The sequence below is a fragment of the Balaenoptera borealis genome (assembly GCF_965194805.1).
Source record: "Balaenoptera borealis genome assembly, chromosome: 14".
NCBI classification, from domain to species: Eukaryota; Metazoa; Chordata; class Mammalia; order Artiodactyla; family Balaenopteridae; genus Balaenoptera; species Balaenoptera borealis.
The window spans coordinates 28638437-28660899 of record NC_138875.1 but is presented as its reverse complement, the minus strand read 5'-3'; the positions used below and the strand labels follow the sequence as shown (position 1 = coordinate 28660899).

The 22463-nt window shown below is 42.3% G+C and overlaps 1 protein-coding gene across 6 annotated transcripts in view; it reads left to right on the top strand.

Moving 5' to 3' along the window:
• SETBP1 (SET binding protein 1) overlaps positions 1-22463 on the top strand; it is a 383472-nt gene that overhangs the window by 196640 nt on the left and 164369 nt on the right. The window lies entirely within an intron of this gene.

The following is a 22463-nucleotide window of genomic DNA, read 5'->3' as shown; positions in this document are numbered from 1 at the left end:
CTGCTTGGAAAGCGTGGTGGTAGGTGATTCAGCTCAGGAAAGTGCTAAACCAAGGAGGTAGAGGGCGGGGTTCTCTCCTGAATTTCTCCTCATTGGGACAGGATACTCACATTTGTGGAATCTTTGTGAGCAAATGCCTTGTAGACATGGTCTGGCAGCCAGGTTAATCTCAGACTTCTGCAGAGGCAGATGGTTGAGTTTTGCTGATCTTGGTTAGGAAACGAGCCATTTTTATCTCTGGCCAGAATGCTTTTTGGAGGTCACTATGAACAAACCACAAGAGGCACAAGAAAGGGCTCTCTGGGGACCTCCCTGGTAGTGGTGAAGATGGAAAATCACCTTCCCTGTCTTTGGAAGGGAGCTTACTGTCTCCACACAAATGCATAACCACCAGCACACACACACAACAAATGCACGACAGACACAAATTCCTTGTGTTCCCCACGGATCCTAGTGTAGATAGAGTGTGTATGCAAAGACAGGTAAATCCAAGAGCAAGAGCTGAGATGCTCCATCCCTTCCTCTGTCCCCCTTTCAATAGGAAACTTCCTGTCACTCCCCAACTCAGTGCTGCCCAAGGCCCCACCTGCTGCACCTCTGCAGAGACTCCCAAGGGCAGAGCAGGTAATTTCTAATAACAATAATTCCATATACTTGGGGATATTTTCTCCTTTAAATATGTTTTACATCCAAGAACTCACTGTACCCTCACTACACTTCTCCCATGTGTGGTGCTGAGACCCCAAGTCCTGGGGAGAAGAGGCCCCAGACCACTCAGAGAGCTAAGAACCAGAATGGGAGTGGAGCAAGAGGCTTGAGGGAGAGAATGAACAAAATAAAGGGCCCCGTTGGTGAGAGTCAAAGATAAATCCATGTACGGTTTGGGGTATTTTGATCACAGCTTGTTGATCCTTCTGTCAGGATGCAATGAGGTTTTAAAAATAGATAGTAAGGAAGCCTTTTGACAATACTGAAAACTGACAATTTATTCAAGTACTTATTCATATAACTCACACAAACTTTCAGGTGAGCTCAGGGAATATAAAACAAAAACAAAAGACAATCAGCATTTACCCATATCCCACCTACCTCCATACCTACTCTCACAACGCAGTGGGATAAATATTTATCTCAGCTAAATATTTATTTTTCTCTGGAAATTTATACAAATAAAGGGAAAAAAGGCTCTGTGTGATGTTGTTTTGTGGCTTGAAAAGGTTACATAGTGGAGACTGATTTTATGGAAGGGGTGTGTGTGTGTGTGTGTGTGTGTGTGTGTGTGTGTGTGTGTGTGGTTTTGACATTGTTTCTGACTTGATCATATTCTCTTCATGTTTGTTGAGCCACATTTCTAAAGATATTAGATTTAAAATGAACTATTAAGTTAGGTATATTGGGGGTCTGTCCACAGCATTTGAGGCCATGATCCTAGAAAGGCAGCTTCCCTGCCCTCCCCACAGATAACCCCGCAGGTGGTTGGTACAGATGGCTCACTCCCCTGCTTCCGTCTGACCTTTCCACATTATTCCATTTGTGTGTCATCCCCCCAAGGCTGGAATATAAATGCATATTTTTCACTCCTCAGGATGCATGTTCCCGAGGCCAGGAGGCCCTGGAACCTTGTGGCTAGAGTGTAGTACCCAGATCAAAAAGTCAGTTCTGCAGTGTCGTTCCTGAATCAAAAAGGCCCGGATGTGTCAACACCTAGTCAACACCACCCTCTCGGGTGCTTTTCCAAAGAGAAACAGAGCACTGCCCACATGCTTGGGGCTGTCTCCTTCTGGCCCCACTGCACCACATCGTTGGCTTCTGTTGTCATTTTCCCTTCTCTCTTCGGGTTTCAGGTGAAACTGAGCCCCAGGCATCCTGATGTCCACAATCATTCATGGTCGTGTTCCCTTCCAGGAACTGTCACTGACTTTCAGGAGGGAACTTGCTGAGGGCCCCTCCCTGGGCTCACTGTCAGTGGGCCTGTCAGCTTTCACACAGTCCACATTCACCACTTGCATGGAAAAGTTTTTGTCTTTTTTTTTTTTTTCCCTTGAAGCCCGTCCTGCTGCAGCCTCTTAAGGAAAATAGTCATGATTTCCTCCCTAATCTTTGCTGCCCCTCCACTTTGAAAGTGTGGAGAGGGGTGATTGTATGAGGCTGGCCTCTCCTTGTCTCTCTTCTCCTTTCTGCATCCAGATAGAGAAGAGGAGGGTAAGGAAGTGACTATCAGCCTTTCTCCCTGTGATTATTGGTTTGTAAAGACACCAGGTTCATTCCTAGAAATAAACACATTACTTTGAAGGTAGAGCCCAATGCTGCGATTCTACGGCCCGTACATTAGCGGTGGGAGTTCTCCCAGGCCAGCGAGCTTGGCTTCTGAGCCACACGGGGAGAACTGTCTGACCGTAGGCTACTAGTCTCAGCAGGTTTAAAAAGCACAAATGGAAATGCTCCTGAAATTCACACCTAAGTCACCCACACTCTTCTCTTCCACTTGGTTCTCCCCAAAACACATCATTCATTTTCCAACGCCTTGTTCTTCCTGACTTTAAAGGAATGAACACACTTGAGTCTCCTCTTTTCTTGTCTTCGGATGATTAGAAATGAGGACCCTCATCTCCCTTTGCCAGACCATCTCTCTCCATCCCCAAAAGGAATAAAAAGAGGCATCTCACTCCCTTAGTAGAAGCCCCACAATCGTATGATTTCTTCTTCATTTTATTTTTACTCTTTTTTTTTCTCCTCAGTTTAAGAGCTATAAGTGTTCACTAGAGACTTTGGAATGTGTGAAGGTGGTCAAAATGTACAAACTTCTAGTTATAAAATAAATAAGTCCTGGGGGTGTAATGTACAGCATGGTGACTATAGTTAATAGTACTGTACTGTATATTTGAAAGTTATTAAAAGAGTAGGTCTTGAAAGTTCTCATCACAAGAAAAAAAAATGTAGTTCTGTGTGGTGATGGATGTTAACTATAAAAATTAACTAAAAAGAAGAAATTTGGAAAATATAAAAAAATAAAAAAAATCTCTTTGCACCCCAGAAATATTTATAATGACATTTTGGGGTATAGTCTTACAATAGTTATTGTACATAGACATACACATCTATGGGATTTTTTAAAAAATTGATAATCATATTTTATATGCTTTTTTTAACCTTCTTTTTTGCTTGTTTGCATGCTTTTCATGTCACTGGAAAATCTTCTAGCAACTGGCTATTTTTGTCCACTTGCTAGTACCATCATTTATTTACCACGCCCCTCTTGCTAGACATTCCATTCCTTTTGCAGGCTGAGCGCTCCAGGAGGAATCCAAGGCAAGTGCTAGATTCTCTGCTCTCATCTAAGATACAAATAGCATCCACGGCTTCTTGGCATTTAGTTCTTCTTTATCTCTCAGTTCCTACAGGCATGTGAAGGTTGCTTAAATTTTGTAGTAAAGTGTCCATGTGTGCCCATGGGCATTTAAGCATCTGCTTACAAGGGCCCAGGTTGGGGATGCTGGGAAGAAATAACCGTAGCGTGGGGCCCAATCTCAGATGCAAGTTTCACCTGTCCAGCTACAGTGCTAGGAAAGCAACCCTGAGAAGACCCATCCCCCACAGAGGAGAGCACCCACAAAAGGACTTGGTCCTCACCTGCTTCATAAATGCCTCACTGTCTCAGAGGAGAGAGGATACTTCCTTCAGGAAAAATTGAGTTTTACTTCAAGTATGCCTCATGACAGGATTTTGGGAGGCAAGTGTAATAGCTATTCTATAAAGGGTCGCCATTTTAAAGGAATTTCTAAAATGTCCGTTGCTATTATGGCCAAGGGGACATTTGCAGTGAAGGGTAAGAAGAGTCACTCAGAACACAGAAAAACATTTTTCAGTGCAGAGAAAACAGGGCTTTCAGTCACTGAGCTGCCATTTCATTCAAAGGCGCCCATGGAGACCTTTATGTGGGGCTCCCTGCTGCGCAGACTTTTCCCCAGAATTTTGACAATTCTGGAATGTTCTGCCACTACTATTAGCTTTGTGAACCTGGGGAAGTTACCTAGTGGCTTTAATCCTCATTTTCCTTATCAAGCAAAAAAACTGTGCAGCTTATCCCACAGATTGTTGTGAGGCTCAAATTGTTGTGAGACAATATTGTGAAAGCAACCTAGCATGATGCCTGCCACACACAGTAAATTCAACTTTTTCTTTTGATAGAAAAGTACAGGTTAAATTATTTAAGAATTGAGAAGAAGGAGAAATTATATCTGTATAGAGCAAGCAGGGAAGTCTTATAGGGAGAGATGTCATTGTACGTGCGCCAGGATAGGTGAGAAGGAAGTGAGGCGGTGAACTTACTCCAGGGCAGGGGAAGCCTAGATGAAGACCAAACCAAGGGTGGAGATGCTTGGGTATGTTCTGGAGACTTGGAATGCTTTAATTACTGTGGTTCAGAGGGAGTATGGTGAAGATATAGCTGCAAATTAGGTTGGGACCAAATTGCAGGAGGTCTCCAAAGTCCAGAAAAATAGTTGAGCTTTTTTTTTTTTAATGAACTATTATTGAAGTTTTCAAACTTATACAAAAGTAGACGTGATAGTTTAATAAACCTCCATATATTATCCAACTTTTATTATCTATTATTCAACTTTAATATATTGTTACAGAAGCCTTGATTTGGAGCATTTGCTGATTTCTGTGGTGTAAATATCCCCATGGTGAACAACTTTAAGCTGTCAATGGTTTAACAACCTGTTTGCAAAGTCTTTGACAGCCAGCTTTCCAGAGTTGGTGTATCGGTTCCCCGCATACCACTGGGCCAGCTTCAGTAATCATTACCATTTGCCAATCTTACTTCATCTATACTCCCAGATACATATATATTTTTTAATTTTAAATTTGGGGAGACTATTTTTTAAAAATCCCAGTCATCATGTTATTTCACTCATAAATAATTCAGTAAGCTTTTCTAACAAATAAGGGCTTAAAAAATACAATCACAATGCCATTATCACACCTATAAAAATAACAATAATTCAGTAATATTTTCTAATGCCCAGTCCATGTTCAGATTTCTCTGATTATCTTAACATGACATTTTACAGTTGATATGTTTGAATAAGGATCCAGATTTTAGATTGTGACATCCATCTGAGGACAGTGTAGCCATTGAAGGTTTGAGGATGGGGAAGAGTCACAACTGTGATGCAAGAAGGTTATACCATAGTTAGTAGGTGTGATGAAAAGAAGAGGGGATCCAGTAATAAGCCTGTGCCATTGGTCCATGTGAGACGTAGTAGGGAATGAAACTGGGCTGGGGTCAATGTGGACATGTTCCTGAGGGGATGAATGCCAGATAAAGTACAGGGGCAGAATCAGTGGACCTGGTAGCTGCTAGGCTGATTGGAGAAATAAGGGGACCATAAACATAAAGGAAGTACAGGTTGAGAAGGTACTGTGTTCATTCCAGGATTAAGTGTGATTATCGCCAAGTGTTCAAAGGAGGGGGATTTTGTCATCCCTGAAAGAACCCTTACCCCATTTTCCTCAGGCCCCACAATCAGTTCTACTCATAGACCATCACGGGGTTAAACCATCTGCAAAATATCCTGGGCTCCGTGAGTCCTAACCCAGAAATTTTTAATGCAGGCATGAAATCCCTGAGTTCCCAGGTTGCTTGTTCTTGCAGGGCTGATAGTGTCCTTCAGAACAGAATCCCCATTGTCTGACTCTGTTCCCATGCACACCCGCTGCCTACAGGCTCAGAGTCAACAGTCATAAAGATGGAAAAGGAAGCTCGGGATTTTCCAGAGCACCCAGCCCCTGTTGGACTCAGCTGGAGTTGGTGTTACTACATGTCCACACGGCCTTTGATTGAGTGTACATATGCCAAAGACTTACTAAAAGTGAACTGAATGCCAGAAAGTGTTCTTTGAACTTTACATTTATTCATCATTTAATCCTTACAAACCTCTGTGAAATCAGTAATAATATTATTTTCATTTTAAAAGTAATCACAGAGAAGTTAAGGTCACAAAGCCTGTAAGTGGCAGAATTACGATTTGAACCCAGGCAGTCTGGCTCCAACACCTGTGTTCTTTACCTCTTATGCTATGACACCTTGAGTTAGAGCTTATCACCATTGTTAAGATAATTCAAACCCAAACTGACCACTGATAAGACCAGGACAAGCAGCCTCCGCTTCACTTTTGTGTATTATATTGAGTTTTCTTGATCTCAGCCTGTTCAAGGAAAAGCAATTCATCTATCTCAGAGCAAGAGAGGGAATTTTTGTGGAGCATTTTGAATCCTTCCGTCTTGGCAAAGCATTTCTGTTGTTCTCATCCCCTTCCTTCCCCAGTTCCCAAATGGAGAGTTGTTGTAGTTGTCCCTTCTACAGAGGAAACCCAGTTGAGGCAGAGGTAGGTGGTGTAGTCTCCCATCTAGGACACACAACAATGAGAAAACAGGTTGGCTTGTTTTGAACTCGCCATATAGTATCTACTTTGCCATTTGGGGAAGAACCATCCCAAAGCAAAACAGCGTATAAGGAAGTCCCATTCTCAGTGCTTACTTACTCCTTTCATTTCAGAATTGAAAGAACAAGACAGAACACCTAGAGTAGCAGTTCTCAACCTTTACTGCGTATGGGATTATCGAGGGAGCTTATGAAAACTACAGGAGCCCAGGCCCAACCCCATTGAATTAGTCTGGGTGGAGTCCAGAAGCTCCAGGTGTTTTCAGAAGCTCCCCAGAATCTAAATCAGTCTCCTCATTTTCTAGATAAAGACTGAGGCACAGAGGTAGTCTTGAAGAGGAGAGAAAATAAAAGACCCCACAATCAAATGGCTTCTACCCAGTGTCAGGAATGTGCCATGCGCTTCACTTGCCTCTGGTGACTAAACCCACAGCAACCTTTTATCAGACAGCTTACTCTTCCCCTTTCACTGAGGAAGAAAATGGGATCCAGGCAGAGGATGTATGGCTAAGCAGGGATTCTATAAGCCTACACCTGTGCCCACCGCCTGCTATTTCCACTCAACAGTTGAGATTTGTCCAGTATTTTAACCTAGCTCGTGATGGTGTTGGGTTTATGACCTCCTCTGCTTGCTACCTAGACATTCTGGACTCTAAGACATGTACAAAAAGGCCCAGCTTTCCAACACTGCCCCAAGAGAGAATGTGTGTGGTTGGCTGGTGCACCACATCCCCTGACTTCAGGAGCAAGGTTGATCCCACGCGTCCTCCTTGCTCAAGGTCCTGCTTAGTAAACTCACACCTTTTTCTCAAGGCCTTTCTTCACGCTTGCCCTCTGCCTCTTGCCATGCATCTTTGCTCTCTGATTCAGTACGATTCGGAGCATGGACTGCAGACTAGTGCTGGCCTGTCAAGTGTGTGTTACTGGTCCACAATGAGATGCATCTAAAAACAGAGTGTTTAGAAACTTTTATGGCAACTTGATGTTTCCATGATATCCGAGCATGTGATCATTTCCCTACTAATTTATCTTTGTAGTATTTTACCAAAGTAACTATACATAAATATGGGTTGGGAAAAAGAAAAACATGTCATCATTCCCCAAAAATTGCAGATGCAGTTTCCTGGTTTTATCAAAAGGGTAGGATCTCGACTCTTGGTTTTTTTGCCTTCTTCTATGAGCTCACGTGACTATATTTGTATTGTGAATACTGTTCCCCCTCAAAAAAATGGCTCCACCCATAAAGGTGTTTTTTTGGCTACTTGTGGGATACCTACATAAAACATGGATCTTTCCCCATAATTCCTAAGGCAACCTACTTTATTTTGCTTACCTAACATGGACATCTGTGACAATAGTAGAGTACTTTAAACAAAAACATTTGTTCACATGCATACATATACTTTGCACTAAAACCCAAACTGACATTATTACTTTTCTTACATGAGATCAGCCTCTTCGTACTACAGGTATATCTTTTTTGCACTGCCTGCCTTGACAGTGTTTATAGCAGATTTTTTTTTTTTTTTAAACCAGTATTGACATTTAGTCCTGAAGAGAGAAGTTCTCCAGGTGTTTCCAGAGTGTCTGGCATTTCAGTGGAATATTCTGAAGTCTTAGTAAGTTCTAAATCTCTTTAGACTTTAATGAATATTTTTTTTCTCCCAAGATGTTCTGACCACCTGAGGGCCGCATGCAGGTGAGTCCAACTTAAAACAGACCTAATATGCAGAAATTCACACGCAGGAAAATTGCTGGTTGGCAGGTGGGTGTTGGGAGAAGAAGGGCTTCCTCATATGCAGAAAGATTTTTCTCCTTTATCAAAGGAATCAATGTAAGTTATCCCTGACAGCATATTCAAATATGATTTAGCCTCAAAATCTGATTTAAACTCAATTTTTCAGAATAGAAATATAAACAAAGTGAGGCCAACCAGTGATGATTAACTTTGAATGTCATTCTCTTCTCTTTCAAAGACAGTTTTCATCTGAAACAAAAACAAAAACAAACCAAAATGCTTAGCAGCAAGGGTGTAGAGTTAGATGATCTCTATGATCCCTTGAGACTCAAAATGTTTAATTACACTTTGACTTCTTCCACTGACTTCATGTTTCTAGTTTTCTATTCTTGTTTTTCTCTTCCATCCTTCTGCTAAAGTGGCTTCAATTTGAGCTTCTTAAAAATCATCCTGTAATTCTGCTTACTTGAGGCTTGGGGTCATTGATGTTTTGTGATATATCTCAAGTATCTGTGTTTATTAGTGGATTGAGTTACAGATTTCCCTGTCTAAATTTTAATGTGATGCATCACTTTGTTCTACACATTTTTAGGGCTAGGAATGACTCACATGCAGAAAATACAAATTCACAGACCACCTTTAGGACTTGAAAGGAGGTATTTTCTTCAAAATCCCTTTAGCAGGATAGTTCTAAACCTGCCTAATGAGGAGAAAGGCCCACCTCTCCAACAAATAAGCACACTCACTTTTTATTTTTAAGTTCTTTCCAACCCTACTGTCTGCCTCACATTTCACTGGCCTCCTACCTATCTACCCAACCCCTTTCTGACCATCTTGTACCAGACCAAATGGGTCGATTGAGAGGCATCAGGAGACCCCTGCAAGAGAGGGGCCCCTCGTAGTGGAACAGCTTGCAGACCTCAAGTGGCATCTTCCAGCCATCTGTCTACTTGTGTTTGGAGCCTGCATCAAGTCTGCAGACAGCCTCCACCACAGCATTCTGATATGTCCCTGATAATGACCATCCCCTCCCCCTTCTCCAGTTCTGCACATGATCTTCCTTCTGCATCACTTGCCTTCTTCAAAATGTGTATCAAAGCCTCTGACAGAACCATGTTGCCAACACGTGTCCCAAGCCAATGATTCATGAGACAGAAAAACTTTATGTGATGTTGTTGTAATCTTTATTACTATAAATAGTAAAACTTGATGCTTATTTAGGAATACAACATGAATCTCTCTCACCCTTCTGTATCCGGTAACTAGCACAGAGAACGTTTCCCATTACTTTATCATTTAGTAGTTGAAATCACAGGTCTGCCCTGTATTAGCTGTGTGGCCCACATTTAGTATTTAATGTGTATGTGGCTCAGATTCTGTTTTAGTGAAAGAAGGATACCTGTTCCATGGGATTTTGAGGAGGACTGAATAGATAGGCCCAAAAAACAGTATCTGGTATCTGCTAAGCACTCCATACAGCACACACTCCGTATGTGCTGTAGTTCTTATTATTCTTGTAAGTTACATATTGAAATTGAACCTGGACCACTGAAGCAGACTTCAGAACACAAATTGCAGCTTCCCAAGAAAATGTAACTAGAATTTGGGATTACCAATGAAGAAAAAAAACATAAAAAACAAACAAAAAATCTAGATCTTGCCTGATGTTTTCACTAGTTTGTTTATGACACTTGCCAATCAAAGTGAGCAATGGTAGACAGCCTGGCCCTGTGAGAATGACCCTACAAGAGGAAGGAGGAGGACAGGATGAATGGGATGGATAAGGGACAGATAGGAACCGTTTGGCGGGGACATGAGAACACCCAGAAAGAAGTGCCTTCGTTGCTTGCTTCTTTCCCTTACCACCTGCGGCACTTTCCCATGGATGAGGACTAGCTAGAAAGTGTTCAAAATCAGCGGTCCCCAACCTTTTTGGCACCAGGGACCGGTTTCGTGGAAGACAATTTTTCCACGGACCGGAGAGGGCAGGATGGTTTTGGGATGATTGAAGCACATTACATTTATTGTGCACTTTATTTCTATTATTATTACATTGTAATATATAATGAAATAATTATGCAACTCACCATAATGCAGAATAAGTGGGAGCCCTGAGCTTGTTTTCACTTGGCACTCACTGATAGGGTTTTGATATGAGTCTGCAAGCAATTGATTTATTATGGTGTCTGTGCAGTCAAACCTCTCTGCCAATGATAATCTGTATTTGCAGCCACTCCCCAGCGCTAGCTAACATCACTGCCTCAGCTCCACCTCAGATAGTCAGGCGTTAGATTCTCATAGAGAGTGCACAACCTAGATCCCTCGCACGCGCAGTTCACAGTAGGGTTCACGCTCCTATAAGAGTCTAATGCAGCCGCAGATCTGACAGGAGGCGGAGCTCAGGCGGTAATGCGAGCAATGAGGAGTAAATACAGATGAAGCTTTGCTCACTTGCCCGCCGCTCACCTCCTGCTCTGCGGCCTGGTTCCTAACAGGCCACTGGTACCAGGGTTGGGGACCTCTGTTCAAAATGACTTTAAACAAATGCATCAAGAGCTTTTTTAACCACCAGAGCATTGCCTCATCTGAACCAACTCCCTTGGGTCTAGTGATCCTCGGCATAATTCTGGACATCTACTTCAGCTCCAACCCTGTAAAAGAATCACAGGCGCAATGATTTATTGCCCAGAAAAATCAGTGAGGAATTGTACCAAAGTGCATTTGGATGGGTGCTGTTCAGGGAGACTGTGTTAGGGTTTGGGGACTTTGGGGGGATTTTATATGATGACTTTCATATCCATAAATTCAGTTGTTTCTATATTAAAGATGAGATAAGAGCTGATTCAAGAAGCATATGGGTTCTGGAGTCCGTGGGCTGTCAGATGGAGGTGGAACCTGCAGAAGGGAGCCGTCCTGGCTGCAGGACTCTTGTCTCCATTAAGCAGTCCACCGTCAACATGCTGACAGGGCAAGTAGCTTGCTGATAGGAATGAGAAGTCTGTGCCCAGATGCAAGCCTTGTTTGTACTGTGAGAAAACACAGCTGGCTAAATTTGGCTTTCTTACTCTTCATCTGGTTAGGAACAGAAATGCCAAAGTGGAGAATGGGGGGATGAGATGAGCACTGTGTAAAAACATAAAGAATCTGTGTACAAAAAGTAGATGCTCAATGAATATTTGTAGAACCCATTCTAGGGATGCATGCATATCAGAAGTAAAAATAGATCCCCCAAACAAAAATGCATGTATCCAAATTCTGATATTTCTTTAATGCCTCTGGCCTTGTGGTTATGATAAAGATAGCTTCTATCACTTGTCTTATTTTTGGAGCTAATGAATTTTGTGAGCCTTTTTTTAGGACAACCAAATCTTTGGAGCTTTGCGTGTCTTTCACTATTATTTAATGGTATAGCAGGAGCATTCAAGTACCTCTGGAATTGGGACTAGAAATACACAGCTTTGAATTAAATCAGTTTGACTCAGCCGCCTCCGACCTATTGCATTATTGACATCTTGTGAAAGGTGACTAAGGCATGGGGTCATGAGAGAAGTGGGAAGAGTGCTGAAAAAAGAACTGTCTGTGAAATCTCAGCCTGCAGGCATCTGGAGAGACAGCGCGTTTCATTCTTGATAAACTCCAGCAGAAAAGAGCAATCAGCTAAACGAGAGCTGGACAAATTAAATGGCTGAGTATTATTTCAAAGGGGAGCTCGGGCAGCATCAGAAATTCCCCATCAGCTGTAATAACGCCAATTACTTTGCTAACTGCAGATTCCATCATGATGTGTTTCGTGCAATCAGGCGTAGTACTCTTACAGGGGCCTGATGGGTTTTGTTTACTCTGAATGTGCATTTGTAGAGAATCTTTTGCGCCCAAAGGCTTAGAGCTCTGAGCATCTTCTTCTCGGTCCAGACTCATCCACAGCTGAGGGAGATTATCTCTGAGATGGAGGCGGGAGCAGGCTGGGCAGGCTGGACCCAGTGCCCCTCTCACGGGAGAATGCCTGGGATTTAAATACAAAGAGAGCAGCTGGGTGTGGTAGTTCTTAGTGAGTGTGGCAATCTCTAGAAAACCTCTCTGTCGGTTACCCAACTAGTAAATAAATACATATTTCTGATTACGAGCGAAGGTTCTTGGCACATCGGAGCGTTGGACAGATCACCTTAAACAGTAATAACAAACAGAAGCTCTGGGAGGAAAGACGGCGCCAAGAGTTCATTAAGCCTTAAATACTGACAAATGGGGGTGCAGGGCTTTCATTGTCTCCCTTTGAGAATCATTTGGCTGGATGTCAAACAGCTCATTTCAAATATGGGAAGACATTGTAAGAGAGGAAGATATCCCTCCTCCTCCCAACATTTTAGCAGGGGAAATACAATTTGGAGAGTCTACAGGAACATTCATTTTCTGTTTACATTTGGCTCCGTAGAAATTAATGGGTTTGTGGCTCCAGCTACTTTGAGGAGTGAGTTGTGATTCTCCATTTACACACCCAGTTGAGGAAGGCGCTAATCATGGGCGTTTACCGAGCGCTTCGGCCTGATTGACAGCTGGAGTGGAAGCTGTATCTGTGGCTGCTGGGGTGCAGAAGAAGAGCTAAAGGCTGATTTGATTCCACTTGTGCTGAGCTGTCATCTGAGGCCAGAGCCTGGAGGAGAATGGGAAGCTATTCTCCTCCCTCTGCTTTGTGACAAGCAACCCGTGTGTCATTTTATTTTTTTAACCTGCCTCTTCCTCCTTCACGACTATGATAAAGGCCTCTTTGCCTAGGGAAGAAAGGATTCTCCTGAATTCAAAGGCGGCTACCAGTGCCTCCGAGTGAGTGGCTCATCTGCTCTCCAAGCCCTCCCTCTCCCAGCTGCTGCCCAGGGCTCCCGGCCCACAAGACCAGCATCGGGGCAGGTCCTACTGTAGATGGGAAGGCAGCCGTAAGATCAGGTGGGAACGGAGGACAGGTCCATAGGATACCAGTTAGTGTGGCAGGGCTCATGCCTCGCAGATCATTCATTCCAGGAGTGTGTGTATGCACGCACACACACGTGAGCATGTACATGTGTTTGTTTCTCCTAAAAGAGGTACTTCAACTAGTGTATTTGGTTTGACACCAGCCTTTCTGCAGGTGGCAGCTGTTCAGATAACGTTCTTGGCTCTCTGATAAGAGGCAGAACTTGTCTCCTGCAAATCCCCGGTGACAGAAACAGCCCTTCGAAATCACGAGATAATGTATGAAGCATTAAATGGAGGTGAGGGCATCAAATCGTGCCACGTGTACTCAGCATCAGCAACTCCACAACCAATGGCAAAGAGAGCTGCCATGTCCGGCCTCCTCATCAGCATGACTTGGAAAGTATTCAGGGATCTCCTTGTTTGTGGGGCAAGTCATTTGTTCACATGTGAACTCAGAGGACAGTTCTGGCTCGGTGACACAGCCTCCACTGTGAGCAGTGTGTGCCAAGATGCATTCATCAAAATCAGTCTCAGTGGGGTGTGGTCCTGTGTCTGAGCCGTTGAGACAGGGCCAGCCTCAGATGCACTAACATAGCTCAGCTGTGAAAATAAACTCTCTTGCAGCACATACTCTTCTCCCATCTTCCTCTATAATATCCTTTTTAAAAAACATATGCCGTAAGCAATCCAACGTTTTAAGAAACTGGGCCCTTGTACCAATCTTAGTGATTCCACTTTCCTTAAATATATGTCAGTCTAGATCCGCTAGTTAGGACATCTGCCGACATATTAATACATCTCTACTAGGTGCAGGACACCTACCAAAAGGCCAGAGAAACCTTTTTAAAAGACATTTCATTCCTTGCACTTGTGGAATGAATAGGGTCATGCTCTAAGCCCATATACAGGATATGAAACAATAAAATCAGCTTATATTTATGTAGCAGTTTTATATACCTTCTTATACCTGGTGAGCACCAGGAACATGTGAAATAGGTAACTTCATTTTACAGAAGAAAAAGTAGAGACTGAGGCAGATTAAATGATTTGCTCAAAGTCCTCAACTGTTTAGTGATAAAGTGATAAAAGGGATTCACCAAGACTCTAAAACCCCATTCCCCCTTTGTTCTTTGCCGTCTTGTCCACAGATGTAAGACAACAGGGTAGCTGGTATTGTGTACTGGTGACATTTCTGTATATTTCTGCTTTACCTATAGAAGAGATTTAGAATTTCTGCTAAACTAAATGTTCCCCAAAGGAAGGCTAGAACCAATGCGAGTTAGTTGAGGGAGACAGATTTCCAGTTTATTTAGAAAGACTTTCCCAGCAACAGAAGGCACTTAGCCCCATGTGCCTAGTTAGCACCCAATCTCTGGATACTTACGAGTAGAAGGAAAGGCAGTATAGCAGAGGGGTTTCGTCAGGTGCGGGTACAGGTACAAGACCTGAGACTGAACATTTGCTAGCTTTGTGACCTTGCTCAGGTTAGATAACCTCTCTGAGTCTTGGTTTTCTCATGCATACAAGGGAGAGAGCAATACTCACCTCACCTGGTGTAAGACTGATTAAGTACATATGTAAGGGACTGAACACTTTGCCTGGAACAAAGCACTTTCTCAAGAAATGTTTGGCATTTCTCTAAGCCATTGCATCCCATGTGTCTCCTCTTTCCCGGCCACCCTGTCCAAGCAAACGCTCTCTGTACCAGGTGAGGAAAGTTGGTCCAGCAGTCCTTCCAATGGCAGCATTGGGGCCCAGATGCTGTGGTCCCCACTCACAGGTCTGGGTCCAGCATCTTATTAAACTCATTTTAGATTTAGAAACCAGAAGAAGGTCATTGGAACTGGAATCCCCAGCAACTCTGAGTAATTCACAAGTATGTCGTTTGGGAAATAGTTTTTATGTTTGCCAAAAGATGATACATGGAAAATGTGTCACTGAAGACACTCTTGTTCAAATAAAACTTCTTTCAGTCCATTATGCTAGACCCTGCTGGCATCTTGAAGAGGCCTTTCCAAAAATAAATGCCCTGGGTAATCCGAGTCTCTGAGTATGTCATGAGCTCAGTGCCTAGGTGTGTGTCTCAACTTCTTTATGGCCTCAGATGACAGATGAGCACAAGTGGGGTCAAATCAGCCTTAGCTCTTTGTCTGCACCCCCAGCTGTCTCAGATACAGGTTCCACTCCAGCTGTCAGTCAAGCCATGTGTCTCTCAGTTTCTTTATGTACAAATGGAGGGCTGTGCTTGAATGATGCCTAAAAAGTCTTCCAGCTCTAGTATTTTATCCTTTTCCATTCCATCCCATTCCTGTAGACATCAGACTTCTAGAGGCTGTAAAGAATATAAATGAAGGTTTTTAAAGAACAGGTCTAGTTCTTCCATAGTTCACTGCTAAGGCCACTGACTACTTAAATCTTTATTTACTCTGTCCAAGATGTTCCTCAACCTAGTTGGATCAAAGCCTTCCCATTTCATTTTTTGACACTTGCATATTTTTCCTAGTTGGATACTATACTTGCATATTCATATGTAAAAGTAGTTTTAATTTAAAATAAAAAGAGTGCTTGGAATCTGTAGCCTTTGGTTCTACCCAGATGCCTCCTGCAGGAAGCACCCTGTCACCTGTCAGGTGTATCCAATTCCTCTTAAAAACTTTAACACCCTTCAGAAATATGGAGAAAACCCCATCTTTGGGAGTTTCATTAGCTTGGTAACCACTTCACCTTTTGAAAGACTACTGGACTGTACATTTTATTATTATTAATAATTAAAAGGAAGCCAACTATCCTATTTGATGCCACACATAAATGACAGCTTTCTAAAGCCCCCCCCAAAAGCTTCCAATTGTGCTCCTCCAAAGTGACCTTCTAATTCCTGGTGAAGGATCTTCTCATGCTGAACTTATCAGAGGCCCTGGCTTGCAGTGGGCCATCAGGAATACTTGCTGAATGAATGAATGAATTGGTGAATGAGTGAGTAGCATTACCATCTGGTATTTGGGAAGAACTTGGAGCTTGGGGTCACATGGAATTGGGTCTGAATTTTGATCTTCCTTTTAGTAGGTGCACGATCTTGAGAAAATTCCTTAACTTTTTTTCCTTTGTCAAGTAGAGACATGAACTCCCTTTAAGTGTTAACTAGAAGGATTAGAAATGTTCAATGTAAGTGCCTGATACATGGGAGGTGCCTGTTAAAAGAAGGCTTTTTAACTCTCCTGCCTCATGCAGTGCTGTTGCCCACTGGGCCTTTAGGAAGTGTTTGATGACTGAAGAGAACCTAGCACCATTCATCAGAGGCCACAAGTCATCCACACACAAAAATGACACCTCCTTCATCTACTGAGCTGCTGTTCTCAGCTGGGGAAGTCCCCAGTCCCCTGGATGGCACATAGGTCTGGCCAACCAGTTATGTACAGCTCTCTCTAGCTATTCTGAGCATGAACAAAATTACCTGGGGATTCTCTTCTTGACAGGACTAGAGACTTCTGCTCTTAGGGAAGAAAAAGCAGTTCTGATAATGAGATGACGGAGCAGAGGGCTTTTCCCTGTTCTCAACTAGGGCTCAAGTGGTGGAGAAGCAGTCCCGAATGCGCAAAGGCCAAGACCAAGGACTGTGGCAGGTCTTCAGGATGAGAGAGGAGCAAGGACCAGCTAGGATCAGTTATTCTAGGGTGAGCATCCAGACTGGGTAAAATTCTTGGGCCACTGACCACAGAAGGCAGAGAATACAATGAGCCAGTGGCCAACTATGTCCACGATGCCCAGGGCTTATCCAAGCAGGGGCAGGACAGGAGGATGTCAAAGGTCTTAGAAGATGTGATCAAACAAAAGTCATATGAAGGAGAGGCAGCAGGACATCTGATCACAGATACCAGGAAACCAGGCCCCCAAATGCAAGGGCTCAGTTGTAGGAAGGTAGGGTACTGAGGTGCGAGACAGTAGAGCCAAACAAGAACCCATTTGGACCAACAAACAAATCATTTTCTGGGCTCAACAGGAACTTACACGTTAGAGGAACATTCAGTCTCCGTGCCTGATGAAAGGCAACCCAAACCCCTTCCTTGGTGGAGTCGTTCAGAGTGCTGGTCCTACTCTGTGCCAGGGAAGATGATCCATTTCTACACCAAGCTCCCAGTGAGGCAAGTTATGTAGGCTGAGGCTGCAGCCGCGCTCTTCAGGTGGTGAGAAGTAGAGCTAAGGAAACTCAAACTAAGGGTTTCATCCCCTTGTGAGCCAGTTAGCTCTGCCTGTGTGAAGATGAAGTCTTAGCAGCTCATCAGATGTCACAAATAGTTCACTTTTGGAGCACACTCAGGGGTTGTGTTCAGGTCAGTGCTTGGAGGAGCCCTTTTACAGGATCCCAAGAAATGGAATTTTGAAGCTGATACTGTTCTCTCTATTCTTTAGCAAGATTTATCTTCCCTTAAACCTTATGAATTGCATTGGCTCCAAAAGGAATAGGCTTCCCATTGGTGCAAAATATGTTATATAGCAGATAAAGGAGCTTTGTGCTTTTATTAAAACGGTGACAATCAGCCTGTTCATTTCCTCAGACTTACCTTGTCTACTCAAGGCCTAATGCCCCTCTATTATGTTTATCCCTTGTGGGGACTTTCATGAGCAGTGACTGTCATTGACATGGCCACTGAAGATTAATAACATCGATGCCACTGAGAGCTTACCCAGGGGTTTGGAGCATAGCAACTGAAGGATAGTAAATTGGAGGTAGAAGAAAAAGGCCCAGAAAAAGAGGGTCTCAAAAGAGTTGACAACCAATCCTTCCTTGGAGTCAAGTCAGCTGACTGCTTTAGTTTCAAGACCTCCTTGAAGATGTAGAGATGGACTCATCTCTGTCCCCAGTGGTACCCACCCATTCTCTCCCAAAGGTGTAAGTAACACCCCTGATCACTCACCTGCAAGTGGAAGTTTCTCTCTCACATACTTTTTTTCTCTTCCTGCTTTATTGAGATATAATTGACATTTAGCACTGTGTAAATTTAAGGTATACAGCATAATGATCTGACTTACATACATCATGAGATGAGGACCACAATAAGTTTAGTGAACATCCATCATATCATATAGATACAAAATTAAATAGAAAAAAATATTTTTTCTTGTGATGAGAACTCTTAGGATTTACTCTGTTAACAACTTTTAGATGTAACATAGAGCAGTGTTCATTATCTTTATCATGTGGTACATTACATCCCTAGTACTATTTATCTTATAACTGGAAGTTTGTACCTTTTGACCACCTTCATCCAATTCCCCATCCCACCCCTCACCTTTGATAACCACAAATCTGATCTCTTTTTCTATATGTTTGTTTGTTTGTTTTCAAAGTATTAATATAATTGACCTACAATACTATGTTAGTTCCTGTTACACAACATAGTAATTTAATCTCTCATACTTTTTTATTCTAGAAGAATAACAGCAAACTGATTTCATTTGCCTTTGCTTGAAAGTTGAATACCTTCCCTAACCAACTTTTTTCTCCTGCTTATTGTAAAGCCACACCCCTCCCACCTTTTTTCCCTTCAGCATTTCAAAACAGAGGTAAACAATTTTGCTGATGCTTTTAGGATTTCTCTGTTTCTTTGATTAATTTCCAGGGACAACAGTAGGCCTCTGTGGCTTTAAGAATGTTCTGTTTTCTTGCCGGAGTAGGAGGGGAAGAATCAAAAGAGGAAGTTAACTTTGTACTAAGATGTTCATTCTTCCTCTAAAAGTTTAAGAGCTATCATCAGAGACTTATTTATTGTCCCTACTCAAGCCTGTCCTAAGAACCAATAAACAGCTAAAAACAACGTGATCAGTTAGCCTAGACTATTTTGATTCCCTATGGGGCTCAGTTTTGCCCCAGTCAGATGGTGAGTGTACACCAGAGTCATAAGAAATACCATTTCTAGATGTTCAAGTCACCATCCACCAAGCATCACTAAGGGGGTGGCAATAGTGTCTCCAGACATGAATATACTGACTCTCCACTTAAAAGAGCCAAAATGAGAGTCTCACTTGTTACATTCTGCTGTGAGGGTCTTAGCAGATAGCTAAATTAAACTGTTGCGATGGGGCCTTTTGATAGGCAATTAACTCAGGATAGATTTCATATCCTTATGCCTACATACACATAGAAGGGACAGATAAAAGTCATGGTAAATTTTGATGTTGATAATTCATTGCCATCTACGTGGAGAAGCCCCATTCCACAGCTTTCACAAATAACTGACCATTGTAAATTCTTATGAAACTCTAATTTCTCTGAAAATATTTTCCCTTTTCATTGGATAGTTTAATTTTCCCCAACATTTAATGGAGGATTTGTTTTTTGTGTTCTTATTCCAGTAGTGGTAAATTGTTACGTGTAAAAAGCAGGGTGAGAATACCTGTGTAAAACTTCGAGGGGCTATTAATTCTATATGTTACTAGGTCTTCTGCTTTCTGGGTTTTTCTCCATCTAAGAGGTCATTCTGTTTCTCTCTACCTGGCAAGGGAACTTTATCAAGATGGGGAAGCCACTTCCACAGGAATTTTGTTAAAGGGCAAAGGTGGAACATTCTGAGATGTTTGTGTAGGTCCTTTTAAAATTATATATTATCAAGTTATTTTAGAACAAATATGCCCATTTTTCTTTAATTCTTTGATTTAGGGGATCCCCCAAAGTAGCCTAAGCCTGCAGCTGGCAGAAGAAATGGGAAGGGGTGACCTATAGACTATAACTTATCCACCTCATCTTACATTTGTTAGTGCTTTGTTGCTTAAAAAGTAATTTCCAAATGGCTGTTGTGTTTAATTTTCACATCAAACCTGTGGCCTAGTCAGGGCAATTACTTTTATCCAAATTGTAACTCTAAGGAACTGAGAATCAAGAGATTTGAATGATTTGCCTGAGCTCCCAGTGTTAGTAAGTGGCCACACTGGCTTGGAATTTACACGGGTCTTCTGATTCCAAGTCTAGGATTCTTGGCAAACACAAAACGCTAAAATGTTTGACAAGAAGCAGCACATCAATACAAATGAAACAAAACAAAATCACTGTAAACACTCATATATTTGATCATCTATGTTTAATCTACATTTTATCACACATATTGTCAGCAAATTTAATTAAGTGCCTACTGTTTGTAAGGCATTCTAGGAAACTGGTTTGAGAAATAGACCTTCAGTTGAATGGAGTCTTGATTTATTAGTTTTCTTTCCTTAGACTTAGTTTTCAGGTAGAAATGTTCAATTCCATTGTATTTTCTTTACAGATGTGAACAGAATCTTACATTATGGGGAACACCCAGGGGCCTCCCAGGTCACAAGGTGTACAGAAGCAGAGCAGAACGAGTTATCTTGAAGATGGAGCAATTTTGATGGAGAAGGGAGAATGAGCTGAGAGAATTTATAGCAAATACGTATTATCTAGTCTGGGCCAGAAACCATGGCACACTTTTTATATTCCAGTATAATCCTGGGTCTCGTGGAGGAGAGATAGACATTAATACTGGGACCAGAGGCAGACACTAAACAAGTAAGCACACATATAGTTTTAATTGCATTACTTCTTGCCTTGTACATCATCATCCTTTTTCCTCTTAATCCTTTCCTCCCTACCTGTCTTCCTCTTCCCCATCCAGACACCTGTGAGCATAAGCAAGAGTGGGACAGTTTGGGCTTCATTATAGCCCAGCCTTGGCTTAAGTGGAAGTCAGATAGTAATGAGGCTCTGCTCTAGCCACGGTTTCTAAAATCATCATGAGTGGGTTTATTCCACTGAAGGAGCCAGGGTTGCTATAACTGTACAGTTAATGCAGGCTGCAGGTGCCCTCTTCCTGAGAAAAATGATGTATTTGAGGCCTCAGTGATCCCGGTTGGCTGTAAATATTTATCAGGTTTCCTAGACCATTGCTTAGGCTTCCATTTTCCCTTTCCCTGTTTATCTGACCAATTCCGAGTCCTACTTCAGAAATGCCAGAGCATCTTGGTTCTGTATGATGGAGGCATATTTTTCTTCTTTAGGTTACATGTCTTTTCACAGAGATTTTTGTCTTAGATGTCTTGAGATGGGAACTGTAAAAGACATTATTTTTGAACATTTGAACATTACTTTTCATTTTCTCAAAGGAGTTTACACATGATTGACAGACATATTAATCAAACCCACCTACGAGATGAGAAACCCAGACTCAGAGCTGAGGGAAGGGGGAAGGAGGAGGAGCCCTGGGTGCTCTAGTGTGAGAAGAAAGCATAGAAATTAAGCTCAAGTGTCTCATACAATGAATCCTGAATAATCCTTTTACATTCAAACATTTTGACAGTTTTTAGGCATGAGAGGGAGTGAGGAGTTTACAAGGAGCCCAAATTATCTCCAAATTGTTTGTTTGCTATTAAAGGGATAAAAGAAAACATAACGAACTCCTGGCTTTTCACTGTAGACAAGAAGTTGTGTTGCACAAAAACCTAGCTGTTTTGTTAGTAGGGAGTTACATGGCTGCCCAAATGTTGCTTGAATCAGGAACTTTAGGACTAGTCATGTGTAGGAATTAAGGATGGGAAGCAGAATGCCTTCTGGAGGACTTACAAGGCTTTCTAGGTGGTGCCGACAGGTGCAGCCAGCATTGAAATAATGACACTGCATATGTGCACGGCTTTAGACCTTTTAAAGCCCATTCATATGTCTCATCATGTAGAATTTTAGCTCTAAAGAGGCTCTATCTGACTTGATCTTGCTTCTAATTCAAGAATTCAATTAAGCATACCTACTAGGCCATCTCATCTCTGCTTGAATGTTTCCTGTGATGGAGAGCCTCTCTTGGACCAGGCAACTTATTTTGTGGCTAGACAGCTTTTACTGTTTGGAAATTAGAGTTCAAATCTATTTCACTGAAACTTCTATCTACTGGTTTTATCGTAACCCCTACACAATAATTTTTCAGTCATTTGAAAGCAGTTATCAGGGCTCCCCTAAATCTTCCCATCTCCATGCTAAACACCTCCTGTTTTCACAGCCAACCCTTAAATGATTTGGTCCCTAGCCTCTCCTCATTTCTGCACACCTTTCCCTAGGATACACTCTTCTGGTGTCTCCAGACTAAGCAAAGTCCTCAGACTCTGACACAGCCCAAAATGTGCCCTGAGCAGTGTGGTGTGAGTGTTAGCAGTGTCCCTTGAAATTTTCTACTTCAACTTCTGCCATCTAGGATTATGACAACTCTCTTAGAAACCATTGCTGGCTCAAAAAGAGCTTGAGGTCAAATGACATCACCAGTCCTCTTCGCAGAACAACTTTGAGTCATTTCTCCCCATTTAATTCTTTCTCATCTCCTTAAAAACAAACAA